The sequence below is a fragment of the Halichoerus grypus genome, chromosome 9 (assembly GCF_964656455.1).
Source record: "Halichoerus grypus chromosome 9, mHalGry1.hap1.1, whole genome shotgun sequence".
Taxonomy (NCBI): Eukaryota; Metazoa; Chordata; class Mammalia; order Carnivora; family Phocidae; genus Halichoerus; species Halichoerus grypus.
Window position 1 is genome coordinate 130336530 of NC_135720.1, and position 16488 is coordinate 130353017.

Consider the following 16488-nt stretch of genomic DNA (forward strand, 5'->3'; position numbering starts at 1 on the left):
CTGTCCTGAGTGCTGGGTAAGGGGGGAGGGCAGTTAGCATTACAAATAGTTCCAGCTGTCAATTTTGTCCATGTAATTCCCATATGCGAGGGTGGATACTGCACTGCAGAAAACCCCATATCTCCTTAGGACTGCTTAGTTGCCATTTCTCTTTTCAGTCATCATGGTAGACCAAAACAATGGTCAGAAACAATGGTTCTTTGCTGCTATATACATTTGCCAGATTTGGCAACCAAAAATAAAAGATGCCAGTTAAGTCTGAATAAACAACATATAATTTGTAGTATTAGTATGTCCTATGTAATATTTGGGACCTGTTATACTAAAAATTATTTTTTGTTACTGCAAATCAATATCACAATGAAGTATCACATTCTATCTGTCAGAATGGCTAGAATCAAAAAGACAAGAAATAATAATTGTTGTCCAGGATGCGGAGAAAAAAGGAATCCTCGTACACTGTTGGTGGGAATGTAAATTGGTGCATCCACCATGGAAAACGGTATGAAGGTTTCTCAAAAAGTTAAAAATAGAACTACCTTACAATCCAGTAATTGTGCTACTGGGTATTCACCCAAGGAAAATGAAAACACTAATTCCAAAAGATGTGTGCACCCTTATGTTTACTGCAACCTTATTTACAATAAATAAGATATGGAAGGAACCCAAGTGTCCATCAAGAGATGAATGGATAAAGATGTGATACACACACACACACACACACACACACAATGGATTATTACTCAGCCATAAAAAGGAGGAAATCTTGCCAACATGGATGGACCTAGAGGGTATTATGCTAAGAGAAATAAGTCAGAAAGAGAAAGACAAAAACCATATGATTTCACTTATATGTGGAATCTAAAAAACAAAACAAATGAATAAACAAAAAAGTAGAAACAGACCCATAAATACAGAAAATAATTTTGATGGTTGCCAATTGAAGGTGGGGTGGAGAGGTGAGCAAATTGGTGAAGGGGGATAGGAGGTACGGGTTAGAATGAATGAATCACAGGATAAGGTACAGCATAGGAAATATAGTCAATGGTATTATAATAGTGCTGTATAATGACAGATGGTATATACTTCAATAAAAAACTATTCATTGTTTATCTGAAATACAAATTTAATTGTTCATCCTGTATTTTATCTGACAACCTACCACTCAGCCATGTCACAGCATTAAATTCTTTTCAACACAACCAGGCAGTCAGTATAAATCAACTGGAGTTGACATGTGAGTTGATGTCCATTTGACATCTTATAATGGAGCTTAACTGGAGGGGTACAAATGTTGCCAAAGAGATCATGCTTGTCTCCAATACTTGCATTTCTGAGTGTTTGGATGCTTGCTGGGGTCTCTCAGGATCTCCTCCACACGTGACCAGGAACACTGCTGTTATGCCAAAGGAATGGCATGGGTCATTCTCTATAGCTCTCATCAATGTGGGTCCACCTCACCACCTCTCCCATAAATTCCTCAGATGTTACAGAATGTCAGTAGTGCCCTTCTCTAGTTTCCAAAGGACATGCAAATTTATATTAATTATTTCAAAGGGATTTGGGGAAAAAGAATCTTAGATGACTGTGAATTAGTCATCTTACCACCTAACCTGGAGAGTCAGAATAATTTTCTTGATCTGAAGCAAAACAAATTTTTGTACATGGTCAATGGGCATAGTCCACCATGAACTTTAATAATCATGTACACCTAATTGTGATACTTATCCATAAAGTGGCCAATATTTTCATGAATTGATTGTTCTGGTTGTAAAAACAGAGCCTTTTTAGAAAAGGTAATCTTGAAAGAAATTCCCTCTTGCTCCCTAGTTTGAGTGTGGAGCAATATGCAGACAGTAAGACTTGTTAATTGAATAGTGTAAAATATAACCCTTCAACATGATGAATGAAAGCTTGAAAATTTCACATTAAGATAATTTCTTATTTCAACACACACTGACCAAACTTTAAATGAGAATCCATTGAGAATGAAATCAAAGCATTAAACAGCATGTCCAAAAGATCATAGGTGGCCTCTCTCCTTCTCTGCCTTTATTTCTTCCTCTCCGTGGGTGACATATAATAGAAGAACAACATTCTGTAGCATTAAACCAGATTTCAGCCTCACCGTTATAATCATATGCACATCAATGATTCATGTCACATTCTTGCTTAACTCATGGAGATTATAAGAAAAGCATTCCTCTGGAGAATTTAACTTGTGGCTCAACTTTTATGGATAGGTCTGACGTTATTCTGATGTTCCTCCCTCTGTACGTAAGGAATCTCTTCCACCTAAGTGCCCTTAAGATGGTTTCCTTGGTTCTAAGATTTGTAAGTTTTACTATTACATGCCGGGGTATTGGCCTGTTTTCCTTGATCTTGGGAGGGGTCCTCTCTGCCTCTAGGACACGAATGTTTGTTTCATTCCCCAGATACGATTTGCTGGATCTTTCATTCTAGAAAAAGAGGATTTAGGTCTAGGTATTCAGGATTAATGCCTTCATTTGGAATTTTCGGTAAATACTAAGGCCCCTGGCCAAATCTATTATGATGCTCTAAATACAATAGGAGACTACAAATTTGATTCATTTTCAGTTCGAAAAGTATGTTGATAATGCCCAACTGTTCTTGCAGTAAGAAGATTAATTTCCTTTTTATTTAATTGAGGCATAATTGACCCATGATATTACGTTAGTTTCAAGTGTACAACATAGTGACTCAACAAATCTATACAGTGTGTTATGTTCACTAAAAGTGTAGCTACCATCCTGTTACCATGCAATATCACAATACCGTGGACCATAGTCCCCATGCTGTACCTTTTATTCCCATGACTTACGCATTCCATAACTGGAAGCCTGTTCCTCCCACTCCCCTTCACCCATTTTGCCCATGCCCAAACCACCAGTTTGTTCTCTGTATTTAAGAGTGTGCTTCTGTTTATTTTTAGAAGGTTACTTTTCTTTTTATTTTAAGTTTTATATGTAATGCATAATCAAAGTAAAAATCAAAAAGTATAAAATGATATAAAGAAAATATGAAAAAATACCTTTAATTGCCACACTATAAGATAAACTTGACCATTATGTTGGTATATCTTTCTGGACTTCTAGTTGTCTATAGTTAGAAATATCAATGTGGACATAGAGATGAATATAAACCACAGTCAGAATGTTGACTTTATTTTAGGTAATATGTGCTTCAGCACTTTGTTTGAATTCCTTTTTAATTTTAAAAGCCACACTATAAAGTAGGTACTGTTAGCATTCCCAATTTAGAGATGAAGAGATTCTGAGGACAAATTAGTCAGCATGTCCAAAGTCACACGCTAGCAAGTGGTGAAGCCAGAATCCGAAATGAAGCAGATTTACTCCAGAGCCAAAGACAGGCTAGAGGCTGTTAATGACCTGCATTTTTCACCTAACAGCATATTATTGATAACCTTTCCACATTAATACATATCCAAACACATACATCCCTTTTGTGGGTGCATATTATGCCTTTAGATTGTTGTGCCTCCGTTTACATAAATGATCTCTTTGTGGTGCAGTTTAGTTTGGTTCTTTTTTTTTTTTTTTTTTTTTCACATCTAGAGGAATGCTCTGAAGAGGACCCTTGCCATAGATCTTTGCTAATTTTCCTGACCACTTAGGATAAATTCCTAAAAGTAGAATTTGAGAGTTCAATTTAATTTTGTATACATATTGACAAAATGCATTTTCTAAAAATTAAACCCACCTCCACTTCTGCCAACAGTACACAAGAGGAACTTTTCTCCACACTGGCTCCACATAGAAAAATTCTTAAAATCTGACATTCCAAGAAGCTTTGAAAACAAAAATCTCCTTCCTTAGTGAGTTAGCACTGTCATTTCCAGTAAGTCCAACTACTTTAAAGATGATATTTTGTCTTTTGGACCAATGCTTCTGAGGAAAACACTGTTCCAGCATCCAATCGCCCAATCACGGCCAGCAGGCGGTGCTCATACACAGACTAGAAAGCTCTCTGTGGTCTTCATTCACTCTGATGTACAGGGCATCATACACATCATCTCAAACTCTTGCACTCTTGCATCATGGCCTGCTTACTCGAAACTTATGTAATAGTTTGCCCAGTCATCTCTCAAATTCAGATTTTTTGTTATTCTTCTTATACCAATGCCTTGGCAGGAGTGATGTTAGCAAAGTCCTGATATCCTTCCCATTACGAGGTCTATATCTCTAGGCAATAATAGCTCACTAGGACCCATTCGCATGAGTTTTCAAGCATCAGATTCTTAAACACGCATCAGCCAACTTTCACCTCTCACTTCTATCTATACTTCTTGTCTATAAGGAGTAGCATATGCCAAAACACTACCTAATGCTCTCTCTTTTCCCTATTTCACTAGTATTCAACTTTCACATATTTCTTATTAAAATATGGCTAAATATTTGTCATTGCAAGCCTGAGGTGGATAAGTTTCTCTATATTTTCTTTCCTACTAGAGCTCTGTTTATTTCTTTTTTAATAGCATCGTATTTGGAACTATCCTGCTGCCTTGTACTTAATATAAGCACATTTCTGACTGCTCTATGATTTGGTGGCTTATACCTTGAAAAGCAGAATTCAAATGGAAAGATTGAAAAATGTGACCACACACACACAAAAATGTCTGAACATTCAAAATATCAGAAACAGAACAGATAAACATATGGGAAGGGGGAATAAAAGAAAAAGGAGAGAGAGAAAAAAAAAAAAACAAGCCATAAGAGACTCTTAATAGAGAACAAACTGAGGGTTGATGGAGGGAGGTGGTTGGGGATGGGCCAGATGGGGGATGGGTATTAAGGAGCGCACTTGTTATGATGAGTTCTGGGTGTTGTATGTAAGTCATGAATCACTGAATTCTACTCCTGAAACCAATATTGCACTGTATGTTAACTAACTAGAATTTAAATAAAACTTTAAAAAAAAATCAGAAAAAATTTTGAGAAAAATATTTACAACAAATATGATCCACAAAAGATGATGTCCTTAAGTGATGAAAGAGTCTGTAAATGTCTATTAAAAATATTAAAGCCCTAACAGAAAAAGAAATGGACAGTGAACTTGAACAGAATTTACAGAACTACAAGTAACTATGGGTGTATTTCAAGAAAATATTTAATCTAATTATGACAAAAATACAGATTAAAATGATCTTGTTCAAATTAGCAAAGAGTAATTCAATGTTAGTAATGATGGTTAGGACATGGCAAAGGTCAAAGTTATACCTCACACGTGGTTAGTAAAAGTATATAACCATTCTAGAGAGAACTTTTACAACTTATAGCAAAAACATTAAAAATATTTGTACCCTTTGACCAGTAATATGTCTCTGGAAATTATTGGAAACCAAGTCAAACATTATATATGTAAAGTTCATTCTAATATTATTTATTCCACCAAAATACTATATACCACTAAACATCCAATAATGCAGCATAATTTTTAACATACATGTATCTTTAACATACTTATGCAGGACAAATAAAGGAAGAAAATATATCCTATCTTTGACATTTTCTCTGGATGTAAAGTAATAGTTTGTCTTTTTAATTTGTACTTTTCTGTTTCTCATACTTCGTAGAGGAAATTGTAATACTTTTATAATCAGAAAAAACACAGATTTAAAAGATCAACTTCATTGAGGTATAATTTCTGTACAATACAATGTATATAATTTAAGGGTAGAATTAATCGAGTTTTGAAAAATGGCATCCTAATGTGACCCTCACCATAATCAAGATACAGAATATTTGCATTTTTTTAAATAAGCTCTATGCCTAACCTGGGGCTTGAACTCACAACACTGAGATCAGAAGTCACCTGCTCTACTAACTGAACCAGCCTGGTGCCCCAAGACACAGAATAGTTGCAGTCAAATCTTTCCACTCTCATCCCCAACAACCCCTGGTTAGCATTCTGTCACTATATATCACCTTAGCCTCGCAAAAATTTCATGTAAATAGAATCAGTATGCTGCCTTCTATCTTTCTCTTCTTCCCCTCAGCATAATTTTTTGAGATTTAAACATGATGATATGTATACCCTTAGCTTGTTTCTTTTACTGTTGAGAAGTATTGATTTGAAAGATATACAACAATTTGTTTATCAGATCAACTAATGTTGGCTATTTGGGCTGTTTCCAGTTTGGAGTTATTATAAATAAAGCTTCTAATTACATTGGCGTAAAAGTCTGTGAACATATGCTTTAGTTTTTCTTGATTAAATACCTTGGAGCAGATTTTCTGGATAGCATTGTATTTATTAAAAAAAAACCAAACAAACTGCAGGATTGCCTGAGTGGCTCAGTTGGTTAAGCATCTGCCTTCGACTCAGGTCATGATCCCAGGGTCTTCGGATAGGAGTAGTACATCGGGCTCCCTGCTCACGGGGAGCCTGCCTCTCCCTCTCCTCCCTGCTCGTGCTCTCTCTCGCTACCTCTTTATCTCTCTCAAATGAATAAATAAAATCTTGTAAAAAAATTAAAAAACTGCAAAGCAGTGTTTCTAAGTAGTTATACCAGTTTATCCTCCCAACAGCCATCTATGAGAGTTTCAAATGTTCTGTACTCTCACCAACATTCATTATTATCAGTCTTTTAAATTTTAGCCATCCTAATGGTAAGAAGTGGGATCTTTTATTTTATTTCCCTGATCACTAATGATTCTTAGTCTCTGTTCATGTGCTCATTGTCCATCTGTTGATCTTCTTTTGTGAATAGTCTGCTCAAATCTTTTTCTAATTTTAAATGGGATGTTTGAAAACTGATTATTGAGTTGCAAGAGTTCTTAGTATGTTCTAAGTAAAACTCTTTTGTCAAATGTGTGTATTGTGCATACCCTTCCCAGTTTGTGACCTGCCTTCTTAACAATGTCTTTTGAAAAGCACTTCTGGATTTTAGTGACATACAGTTTCTCAGTTTTCTTTCTTTAAAGGACTATGTTTTTGGAGTCATATCTAAGACATAGATATATGGACACTGAAACCACTTAACACCGTGGACTGTATAGTTGGAGGAAATTTCTCTTCAATTTCAGTTATTCCTGTAACAAGCAAGAAACATGATCAAGTCCCTTAACTTCTCTGAGCCTTCATTTCTTCACCTACAGAATAGGTATTTTCGTACTCAGTTTCAAGGATGGTTTTGATCATTTAATGTGACGAGAGCTTAAAATGTCTAAGCAGCAGCTGACGCAGATGAGGAAACCAAGACAGGTTGGTGTGTCTTTAATGACCTTGGCCACTCATGGCCTTTAAAGAGCAGTCAGCTAGGGGTATATTAGAATGCATTTGCCCTCGGGGTCTCTAACTGTAATCTTACATTTCTGGCCATCTGATTTTCATTTTGATTCTGCCACTTGATGATTTGATGACTCTTTGATGAATCATATAACTTCTCTGGGCTACAGTCTCTTTCTCTGAAACATGAGGTCACTAATCATTCTTTATAGTCACTTCCATCAGTAGCCTACGAATAGCCATCTTTTCATTAGGAATTTAAAGACCAAAATAAAAGAAGAATACAATATTTTTTTTTCTTTGTGATCTCTGAAAATGAAAAGACAGTCTTACAGCTACTGAAGTAGTGAATGCCTTCTACCACTTTCTCCCGGTCCAGAATAATAAAAATTAAAAGATAAAACAGCTTAAAGGAAAGAGGTGCATCTTTTTGCCCTGCAAACTGGTTTAACTAAGTCCCAAGTTCTAAAACTGAAGGGAAATTAGGTGCTCATTCTAGGAAATCTGACTACAAATAGAATTTTACATCCAATAACCATAGTGTCACTATATTTATTACTTTGTAGCCTGATACACAAATATTAGCATCAAATATATAAATTGCACACAAACTTTTCACTATGAAGGCCTATTTTTATCATGTTTTCTTCTTAATTTTTTCTTTTTTATTTCAGCTTTATTGAGCTATTCATCACTTCTATATTTTGAAATATTTTATTAATACAACTTCAAATATTAAATATTAATTGATGTTAGCATGCTTGATTCACCAAAACCTTTGTAAGTGATGGCTAGGGTATCTGATTGACATGAGAAAGAGAAAGCCAGGTTAACTTGGTGGAATTCTTCCTACTGAGGAAGCTTAGTTATATATTGTGGTAAATTAACTGCATTCTTTTTTTTTAAATTTTTTATTGTTATGTTAATCACCATACATTACATTATTAGTTTTAGATGTAGTGTTCCATGATTCATTGTTTGTGCATAACACCCAGTGCTCCATGCAGAACGTGCCCTCTTTAATACCCATCACCAGGCTAACCCATCCTCCCACCCCCCTCCCTTCTAGAACCCTCAGTTTGTTTTTCAGAGTCCATCGTCTCTCATGGTTCGTCTCCACCTCCGATTTCCCCTGCTTCATTCTTCCCCTCCTGCTATCTTCTTCTTTTTTTTTTTCTTAACATATATTGCATTATTTGTTTCAGAGGTACAGATCTGAGATTCAACAGTCTTGCACAATTCACAGCGCTTACCAGAGCACATACCCTCCCCAGTGTCTATCACCCAGTCACCCCATCCCTCCCACCCCACCCCCCACTCCAGCAACCCTCAGTTTGTTTCCTGAGATTAAGAATTCCTCATATCAGTGAGGTCATATGATACATGTCTTTTTCTGTTTGACTTATTTCACTCAGCATAATACCCTCCAGTTCCATCCACGTCGTTGCAAATGGCAAGATTTCATTCCTTTTGATGGCTGCACAATATTCCATTGTATATATATACCACATCTTCTTTATCCATTCATCTGTCGATGGATATCTTGGCTCTTTCCACAGTTTGGCTATTGTGGACATTGCTGCTATAAATATCATGCTGCACGTACCCCTTTGGATCCCTACATTTGTATCTTTGGGGTAAATACCCAGTAGTGCAATTGCTGGATCGTATGGTAGCTCTGTTTTCAACTTTTTGAGGACCCTCCATACTGTTTTCCAGAGTGGCTCATGAAAGAAATTGAGGAAGACACAAAGAAATGGAAAAAAGTTCCATGCTCATGGATTGGAAGAACAAATATTGTGAAGATGTCAATGCTACCTAGAGCAATCTACACATTCAATGCAATCCCCATCAAAGTACCATCCACTTTTTTCAAAGAAATGGAACAAATAATCCTAAAATTTGTATGGAACCAGAAAAGACCCCGAATAGCCAGAGGAATGTTGAAAAAGAAAAGCAAAGCTGGCGGCATCACAATTCTGGACTTCCAGCTCTATTACAAAGCTGTCATCATCAAGACAGTATGATACTGGCACAAAAACAGACACATAAATCAATGGAACAGAACAGAGAGCCCAGAAATGGACCCTCAACTCTATGGTCAACTCATCTTTGACAAAGCAGGAAAGAATGTCCAATGGAAAAAAGACAGTCTCTTCAACAAATGGTGTTGGGAAAATTGGACAGCCACATGCAGAAGAATGAAACTGGACCATTTCCTTACACCACACACAAAAATAGACTCCAAATGGTTGAAAGACCTCAGTGTGAGACAGGAGTCCATCAAAATCCTAAAGGAGAACACAGGCAGCAACCTCTTCGACCTCAGCCGCAGCAACTTCTTCCTAGAAACATCGCCAAAGGCAAGGGAAGCAAGGGCAAAAATGAACTATTGGGACTTCATCAAGATAAAAAGCTTTTGCACAGCAAAAGAAAGTCAACAAAACCAAAAGACAACCAACAGAATGGGAAAAGATATTTGCAAATGACATATCAGTTAAAGGGCTAGTATCCAAAATCTATAAAGAACTTACCAAACTCAACACCCAAAGAACAAAGAATCCAATCAAGAAATGGGCAGAAGACATGAACAGACATTTTTCTAAAGAAGACATCCAAATGGCCAACAGACACATGAAAAAGTGCTCAACATTGCTCGGCATCAGGGAAATCCAAATCAAAACCTCAATGAGATACAACCTCACACCAGTCAGAATGGCTAAAATTAACAAGTCAGGAAAGGACAGATGTTGGCGGGGATGCGGAGAAAGGGGAACCCTCCTACACTGTTGGTGGGACTGCATTCTTGACACTTTTTTGTTTCCATACCTCTTGTCAAGTGACTTCAGAGTTCTTCCTCTAAAGCAGGAGTTTTTCTCCAACCCATGTGTCTTGCTTTGACCTTTAGGATAAGTGGAAGTGACAGTGGGCTAGCTCCGAGCCTATACCTCAAGCAGCTTTGCAAGTGGCAGCTTGCTGTCTCTTGTTTTCCCATCATCCCCATGACAACATGCCTTGGCTAGTCTGCCAGAAAATGAGACACAAATTGAACAGAGTTGAGTAGTTCATCTCGGCCATGGCCAGCCTGGATCAGCCAACCTCCAGCAGGTGAGTGAGCTCAATCAAGATCAGCAGAGATTCTTGTTTAACCCAAAGCTGACCCAGCATGATAAACACCTATCACTGTGCCACAACAGAGTTTCGTGGTTGCTTGTTATGTAGGAAACTTAAACAATTATCGTGAGCTTTCTTACACATAATGGAACACATCTATTATGCTTTTAAATACATTGAAAATAATCCCCCAAACTGTTTTTGTTTTCTTGAATAGCATGGGAAGCTTACTCCAGTTAACAGACAGACTTCTGTATGTGTGATGACAGTCATTGTTACAGAGGCTGTGTATAACACATATAACACAAGGCAGGAATAGCTGCCTCAAATGCTGGCATGCTGGTTTGTAGCCTCAAAAATAAATTTCCAAGTGAAATCCACAGAGCCAATAAATCTGGATTCAATATAAATGTGTGCAGGTATGTGTAAATACATATGTGTGCTTGTATCACACATACACATCTTTATTAAGTGCTTCAAAATATTTTTTTAAAATCGCACACCCACCTGCAAAGAAAACTTTAATTCTAAGAAGTACAATTACACAGATTATTTTTTCCCATCTCATTACATTAACACCAGAAATGTATTTTAAAAAGGTTAAACCAAAGCATCAAATTACTTTTAAAACTCTCCTAAAATATTTTTACACCAAAGCAGAAGATAATTCTCACACATTATTAGTTAATGAGGAATATATACTTCCCAAACATAATAGTTTTCATCTAAAATCAGACACCTCATCCTACTCGGTGATGAATACTTGATTTATCACAGTAATATCAGAAGCAAACAAAATGTATAAGGGCACCACCATTATTTATCTGGATTCCAGAAGTAAGACATCATACATTAAAATAAACAAAAGAAGATATCAGTATTAGAAAAAATACATTTATCAGTACTTGAAAGTAACATCATTTTCAATGGGGGCTCTTCAAGAATACTGATAAAAAATATGTGAAGTCATAAAAAGTTAAATAAGGCAGCTGGTTAAAGCACAGACAAAAATAGGTTGACATCAGATGACCCAGCACAGCATTTCAATTCCTATCACTGGGAATTGATTAAAATCACCTTTTTACTGAAGAATAATTTAGAGGAATACTATCTCAGGTTTGGAGATGATAGATAGATAGATAGATAGATAGATAGATAGATAGATGATAGATAGATAGATAGATAGATGATAGATAATAGATAGATAGATGATAGATAGATAGATGATGATGATAGATAGATAGATGATAGATAGATAGATAGATAGATGATAGATGATAGATAATAGATAGATGATAGATAGATGATGATGATAGATAGATAGATGATAGATAGATAGATGATAGATAATAGATAGATAGATGATTGATAGATAGATAGATGATAGATAGATAGATGACAGATAGATAGATATGCATATCTATGCCAGCATATAGATATATGGATATTTATATAATTGTAAAATAATCATATCCTTATTTGTGCCTATTTTTACTGTTGATTAATGCTATGAAGACTAGTAGAATTTAGGCAGGGCACAGAAATGAAATGAAATGAAAAGTGGTTAAATTTTATTGTAATTTATTCCTATGCATACTATACCATGCATATCATCAACTAAGTAAGTGCTATAAATCGTTATCAACATTTCAGTTTATACTGCAAAGTCATTTGTACTGTGGTTGTAAAACCCACACTTGTATAATTATTTCAAGTAGTCAGTAATACTAGAAAGTACTAGAAAGCACCACAATTTTTTTTAAATGTGAATTATTTTTAAACATGCCTGTAGCTATGGCAAGCACACGCATACACTCTGTCTACTCTGTGTGAAGGAGATGTTATTTTTCTTTTGGTCCCTATTCTTTTCACACGAGTTTTATACTTGGGTTGCAAAAAAATCATTTCTCAGTGAGAAGCAATTCAACTTTGCAGTCTGACTTCCAAAAAGGCTCAAGTAATGTATGTGAAGGCGGTGAGATTCTTGCAATAAGACCACAGGTGGATGGATTGAAGTTCCTCTTCTCTTCCTCCTTCAGCCTACTGTCTGCGAGAGGTGCTAATTGACACCAAAATGACCATATGCTTAATACAAACAGAAACACAAAAAGAGAATAAGAATCAATATAGCTTGCTCCTGAAAATCCAAGTGTCTGCTAGGCTCTAAAGACAACCCAATAGAAAGTAACAGATACCAGTCATTATGTCACAAACAAAAAATGATATAATATTGAAAAGCTGATCAATCTCACTAACAATGAGAAGTGAAAATTAAGATGAACTATAATTTTTGTCCACTAGATAGGACAAAATGTAAAAGACATAATATTCAGTGCCAGCAATACAGTGGGGAAATGACATTTTCATCAAATGCTGGTGGGTAGATAAATTGGTACAACCTTGCATAGGATAGTTTTGTCTGCATGTGATAGAAAAACCCAGCTAGGGGCACCTGGGTGGGTCAGTCAGTTGAGCGTCAGACTCTTGGTTTTGGCTCAGGTTGTGATCTCAGGGTCTGAGATCCAGCCCCAAATCAGGATCCATGAAGAGTCTGCTTGAGAGACTCTCTCCCTCTCCTTCTGTCCCTCCCCCTGCTCTCTCTCTCTCTCAAATAAATAGATCTAAAGAAAGAAAAAAGGGGGGGGGCACCTGGGTGGCTCAGTCAATTAAGCAGCTACCTTCAGCTCAGGTCATGATCTCAGGGTCCTGGGATCAAGCCCCACATCAGGCTCTCCGCTGAGCAGGGAGTCTGCTGGTCTCCTCCCTCTGCTCTCTCTCTCTCTCTCTCAAATAAATAAATAAATCTTAAAAAAAAAAAGATACACAAGGCCTATCTTTCTTGACAGAAAATAACTATTGAACGGGGCATGAACTTGTGGCAGTTACACATTTTGTGTGTGACATTTTGGTAGTATCTGCCAAAATTAAATGCATAAATCTAAAACAGCATAATATTTCTTCCAGGAATTTAGGCTAGACATACTTCCAGAAATACTGTGGAAAGATACAGGCTTCCTTGTAGGTACCTCTGGGAGTATTTCCATGTGTGTACATGTACGTGCATCTGTATATTTTACATAGTACTTCTGGAAATACATGTAATTATACCAGCATCATTAGTAAAAAATTAGAGATAATATACAACTTAAATGTCAGTTAATGCGTGTTAAATACTTAGTATAGTACCAGGTACAATATGTGCTAAGTGAATATTTAATGTTGTTTTGGGTTTTGGTGTAAATCTTTTGTTCTATTTTGGTTTTTTTTTTTAATCCCCATCAATGTAAGGTTAAAACAATTGCAGACATCCACATATTGGAATACCTTACAGCAATCAAAAAGAACAACTAGGTTTATATTTGCTGACATTGAAAGATGTACAAGATACATTGTTCAGAGAAGAATAGTATAAGTTTCTTAATAGTATGTATAGCATCATCTTATTTATCTTTAAAAAGGCAAGGAAAATAAAGCTGAGAATATAACTGGGAAAGAGTTCAGGTTTCAATACTGTCGTATTTTTTAAACAACACATGAGCATTATTTTTTTTTATTCTTCTGGGTGATTTTAGATGTCCTCTTTGTTTTCAGTTGCTTGGTATGATGGGCGTAGATAAGATGTGTTTTAAATTTAACCTTCTTAGAGTTCTTAGCACCTCTTGAATATATAGTTTGATGTCTTTCTTTTTTTTTTTTTTAAGATTTTATTTATTTATTCGACAGAGAGAGACACAGCGAGAGAGGGAACACAAGCAGGGGGAGGGGGAGAGAGAGAAGCAGGCTTCCCATGGAGCAGGGAGTCCAACGTGGGGCTCGATCCCAGGACCCTGGGATCATAACCTGAGCCGAAGGCAGACGCTTAAGGACTGAGCCACCCAGGCGCCCCTAGTTTGATGTCTTTCATCAGTTAAAAATTCTCAGCCACTTCTCTTCAAATAATACAACCATCCCATTCTCTTTCTTTTCTCTTCTGGCACACCAATCACACATGTTAGACTTTATTATCATATCTTCTATGTCTCTTTTACTCTTTTCTGTATTTTCTATCCTTTTATTTCTTTGGGCTTCAGTATGGATATTTTCTTCTATCTTACCTTCAAGGTTACTTATTCTATCTTTATCCATTTGCAATCTGCTGTTAAAACATCCATTGAGTTTGCAGATTACGTTTTTCAGTTCTGGAATCTCCATTTGAGTCTTTTTATAGTTTCCCCAGAATTCTCATTTATTTATTTTAATGCCTTAAACATATTTTATGTATTTTGAAGTCCCTGATAACTCCATTATCTGTATCTGGGTATCTATTTTTCCACTTCTTCTATTGATTTTTGGTCAGGTCTTATCCTTTCACATGCCTTATAATTTTTGACTAGAGCCAAATATTCCCTATGAAAAACTGTAGAGGTGTTTTGAGACTCTAGATAATATTACCTTTCTCCAGAGAAAATGTAATTTAGGTTCTTGCAGGCAGCTATGCTAGACAAATTAGTAATCCAAGATTCACTTTTTGGATTAGGAATTGAGATGATCTAAAACTGGACTTAACTCTCTATAAGGAATGTTCTATTTCCAGTATCCCAGTCCCTCCTTTACCTTCACTTTGGAGAATCCCAACCAAAAGTCTGAGACTTTTGTGAACCAGCTCCCTCATATTAGTGGACATTGAATTCCAATTTTTATAACCTCATTCCTGTTGACAGCTCTACTCAGCTTCCCAACCTTTTGACATAGCTTATTGTCTTTGAAAATTGGCAAATGCTTTGAAAGACCAACTCTCTGACTCTGGGCTTAGTTTTTTGGGTTTTTTTTAAGATTTTATTTATTCATCTGAGAGAGAGAGAGAGACAAGCAAGGGGAGAGGCAGAGGGAGAGGGAGAAGAAGACTCCCCGCTGAGCAGGGAGCCCGATGTGGGACTTGATCCCAAGACCCTGGGATCATGACCTGAGCCGAAGGCAGATGCTTAACCATCTGAGCCACCCAGGCGCCCTGGCTTAGTTTTTTTTTTGAGGGGGGGTGGTTCCTGGAGTACACAAATCTTTGCTCTCCAGTTTTCCTATCTATTTTCAAAGAAGGTTTGTGAGAAACAAGTTAATATACCATTGGCAAATTATAACTCACAATCTATTTTTTTTAATTAAAAAGAAGGAAAAAAGAGAAAATTCCATTAGAGGAAACCACACTTTGAGTTAATATCTGACATTTACATAAAAATGAGACTGAGAAGTTTTAACAAGAACTCTACATTTAAAGATTATATTCTAGGAATTTGAACCCTAAAAAATGTGAGGGGAACCACCAAGTGCATAAAGTATAAAAAATGGGAAACTGGTTGTCTTCGGGCTACTCCTTATCTTAAGATTAATCCCGTTGGAAACAGAGATCTATTAAAAAGTACCGAAGTGGCCAAACAGTAGGAAAGAGAATGAAATATCTGGGTTAAAATGTCAACATGAAGCCAGACCATAATATCCTTCCATTAATACTATTAAGATAGCTATTGAATGCATTATTTTTTCTTAACCATATATCTGGCAGTCTATCAATGTTTGCTAATATAAGAAAGTAAAAAAAAATTAATGTAAAACAATTACCAGCAGCAATCAAGCATAGAAAGGGCAAATAAACTTAAAAAAAAAAAAAAAAGGCAACCAAGAAACTAAAAGTTCTCCTGAAACCACAACTACCTCTCAGAAGTCATATCAGTGAACAAAATGTCATAAAATCCTGAAAATTCCCAATAATACCAATTTCCCTTTTAGGTATGCCCAGATTGGCAGTAAACAGGTGAGTCAGGAAAAATTCAAGGGAAAAAAATTGTTAATGAAAGCATTAAGAACAGTATGAATGTTAATTTATATTGTGTGGACAGAGTGGCCCACCTTAACCACGAATAAAAGAAAAGGAACAACAATAAAAGAAGTCATGAACTGAGGGACAGACAAAAATTTCCAGTCAGTGTCTCATGTCACAGAAAAGCTTTAAAAGAATATAAATATATAAACCAAGGACACAGTTAAAATCATAAAACCACATAATAAGAGGGAATGGGAAAATTCTTTCCAGCCAAGGAAACAAATGGACAACAAAAAACTCACCATTACCTA

The 16488-nt window shown here is 36.2% G+C and overlaps 1 long non-coding RNA gene across 1 annotated transcript in view; it reads right to left on the bottom strand.

The window, feature by feature from the left end:
* Window positions 1–11723: 11723 nt before the first annotated feature.
* LOC118520024 (uncharacterized) overlaps window positions 11724–16488 on the bottom strand; it is a 65107-nt gene continuing 60342 nt past the window's right edge. Inside the window, exon 5 of the long non-coding RNA XR_004909484.2 lies at window positions 11724–12468. This is a non-coding gene — a long non-coding RNA (uncharacterized LOC118520024). The remainder of the gene's footprint in view (window positions 12469–16488) is intronic.